The sequence below is a fragment of the Triticum dicoccoides genome, chromosome 4B, assembly GCF_002162155.2.
Source record: "Triticum dicoccoides isolate Atlit2015 ecotype Zavitan chromosome 4B, WEW_v2.0, whole genome shotgun sequence".
NCBI classification, from domain to species: Eukaryota; Viridiplantae; Streptophyta; class Magnoliopsida; order Poales; family Poaceae; genus Triticum; species Triticum dicoccoides.
The window spans coordinates 591,547,964-591,551,578 of NC_041387.1; positions in this window are offsets into that span (position 1 = coordinate 591,547,964).

Here is a 3,615-nt window from a genome sequence, read left to right on the forward strand (position 1 = left end):
TAGTTCATGTATCTGGGTTGTTTTGGCAATGTCCAGTCCATATATAGATCACTGGAATGGACTCAAAGATAGCAGCCTCATGCTGAAAGAAATAAGTGCTCTCAAAAGATTGTGAGTACAAACACATGAGTTGTGAAATGTATAGCGAAATCCACAATTGTAGCTAATTTTCACACTTGGAGTTTTGGTGTAGAAAAGCTCCAAAGAATGAAACAATTATCATCAATGTGATGCAAAGATATTTTATAGCTTGATATGAGGCTGAGGGACAGGCAAAATGGTTAAGGAGACCTGTACCCGGAGTTGATAATGGTTGACAACAGCGATAACCATTTTAAAGTTTTCGCTCCTATGACAACGAGTCAAGTGTTGATGCCAAACACACTGACACAGAGTTATGCGTTGTAAAGGAGAAAGTCCGGAATCATGTAGAAATGCTTGAAGCATAAAAGCAACAGACAAGTGTTTGCAGATCTGCTTATTAAAGGCTTACCGCCCAGTGTGTTTGGAGAACACATAGTCGACATGGGTTTTATGGTATAGTCTAAGATTTCCGGACATTAAAGGGCCCAAGGTTAAAGAATTTGTTTCAAAATAGAAAGGTACGTTGTGGCTGTCTGATTCTATCGGCAATTGAGCTGTGACGATGAAACATGTTCTATGTACCAATATGTGATGAAACAAATAAACTAGAAAGTATAAGGTTAAAAGTAAAGTTGAGATCAAGGGGGAGAATGTTAGGTTGATCTCTTCCCAATCGAGCCCAACGGCTCGACGGGCCCTTGACCCGAGCCCTGATCGGGGGCGCTGAACCTAACCATGGCTGGTGGGCCCCTGTTGCCGCGCTATATAAAGGGGTGGGGGAGCCAGCCGCACGTGACACGAGGTTCACCGTGCGCCGCAATCCCCACCAATATCCCTACCGATCTAGGGTTAGCGTGATGCGATGGGAAGCTCAACCACCGCCGCCACCCACGCACAATCGCGCTCACGCCGTTGCCACATCACGATGACCTTCGGCGCGAGCTCGTCAGGTCAAGGAGGAGGTAATACTCTACGCCCCACTACCAGAAATCACTGACCCATACGATCTAGTGGCCTAACAGGAACCTCTTACCATCTTTCCCCATGCTCAGCATCCATGGTAACGATATCGTCCACATGAATTCCACGGTCAAATCAGACACCGAGATGATGATCTCCATTGACATGAGAGACAAGACATTGAAGACATTATCACCGTGTCCTCTTGCTGGAACGGACGCCAATCGTCCCCTTTTCCCTTGCGTGTTGTCGAATCATTTGAGCAACACTCCAGGTAATTACTGACCGTGTTGCATTATGTCTTGTTCAAAACAATGGTTATTATCTTCTGTTGTTGCATGCTGCATTTGGACGTGTCTTTGTGGTTCTTGTTGTAAGAATACTCGAACTTAACAGTAGTATCATTAAAAAAAGGAACACAAACCGTAGTTATAATAATTCGATAGGAGTAAAGTGTGCAATCCCGTTCAGTTCCTGAACTAAAATGGCGCTTTTCACTCTAAAAAAACAGGGCCTTTGGGTGTTAGGTTTCTTAGTGAAGGAAACATGTTGATGGGTAAGTCCTGATGGTAAGGGGTTAATCATGTTAAAATGATATTTGTAATGATCATGAACATTTGGTTTCTCTGGTAGCCTCATCTACCAGTCAAATTTGTAAGCAGTTGGAGCTTCCCTTCTGCATCATTATCAAAAGAACTAGTTTTAAAGTAATATAAAGTTTTGTCATATATATAAACTGCAATATTATCATCATGATGAAATCCACAATGCATGGAGTCTAACTTCTCGATAAACATATGTGTAGTTCAGTAGATGTATCAATTCCAACTAACGTTTGCTTTTGCTAAATGTGGTGTGTGTTCAGTGAAATCTCATCCAGGATACCCTGTGGTTAACGGAGCGGCCTTTGGGCGAATGGTGGATCCACTGAACAACCGGCCCACGTATCAGCCTCCGCCAAGGTCCTTCAACACGCATTTGCCACCAATACCTCCTGCAGCGGCTAGAAACCCTCTTCAGCCGTCATACCCAGTGTTTAACACAGCCGGCTTTGGACGGATGGTGCGTCCACTTCCGCTGAATGACTGGCGCCTGTTTCACCCTCTGCGGCAACTGCCTCCTTTGCCGCCGCCACCACCATTCAGCACGATGTTGCCGCCACTTCCTCCTCCAGCGGATGCCAATTATGTTCTTGGCAACAGGCACCGGAGCCAACATCGATACTCACCCTATGGACGACCCTGTTAAATTATATAGCCTACTTTTTAGATGAATTTGTTGAACCTTAAGTACTTAAAGACGTAAATATCAGGCATATTAATGGATTCCTGTTGTCATGCCTGTAGTGTTGTTTATCATCTATCATGCATCCCTCAACCTCTCTTGGTATTATAGGTGTACAAGGATTATAAAGGATAAAAAGCAGGATGTCTCATGCTGCTTTGTATGTCTTTCTTTTGTAGGAGGAGAAAAGAACATAGACATACTTGCAAACCAATACAAGAAACACGAATAAAAATTTCTTGTACAATTTAGTACAATACTAACCTTTTTATTTCCTAAATGCTAACGGTTTGGCATCGGATTTTAGGATTTTTCGATTGAACGCTCTCAGGCACGACAGATCCGCATGTGAATCTTAAAGCATTCGCTCCCACACACCATGTGAGTGAACTACGAGCTGACGCAACTAAATGGTTTGCTCAGGATAGAAATCTCAACAAGCGCATTCGGGGTGACAATTTCTGTTATTTGACATGACAATTTTCACCTTTTCCAGTTGATGTAACATGGCAATTCCCATCTAACGGCATGGGATTACTGAGCATGACAATTTTCTCCATTTTCCTTTTCCAGGCTAGCAATTCTTCATGTTGCAATCATGACAATTCCTGAAAATGCACGACAATTACTCTGCTGCAGCATGGCAATTTTTCTAACAATTACTTATATAACGTGGCAATTTTTAGCTTAGAACATGCCAACCTTGTACAACGACATTGCAAATTTATCTGTTTTTGCCTGACAATTCTAGAGCATTCACCGGGAGTGGGTTTTTTACTGAACGGAAGTGTCCGCTCATTCCTACATAGCTGGTGTAGGGGATGGGTGGGGGATAGTTAGCTCAGATGACCTCCCGGAGAGAACATCAGTGTGTTATGGTATCTTTAGGGAAAACGCTCATACCTCTGGAGGGCGACACAAGAGCGACCAAACCCTAGCAATCCTTATCCCTCTCTTCTTTCCCCGCCGCCACCCGAGGAGCTCGTCGGTATAGCCGTGTGGTTGCGAGTGCTGGTGACGACGTGTCTAATCTGCATGCACACCAGAAGCGGGGGTGGCACCCCTTGGTGTGAAGGCGGTGTTGACCTCTTTCGTGGTGGTACCGGAAGTGTTGGTTGTCCCTACTAGTTGCATGGGCGGTGGTAGGGTGACGGAGGCTCGTCATGATGAGCTCTGCTCTAATAATTATGTCAAATTTGGTTTCCAACACTACCATGTCTAAAATCATCCTCCCTCACTAGATGTGTGTCTATTACCTTTTCGGTTATCGTATCTTCAAGACTGTGA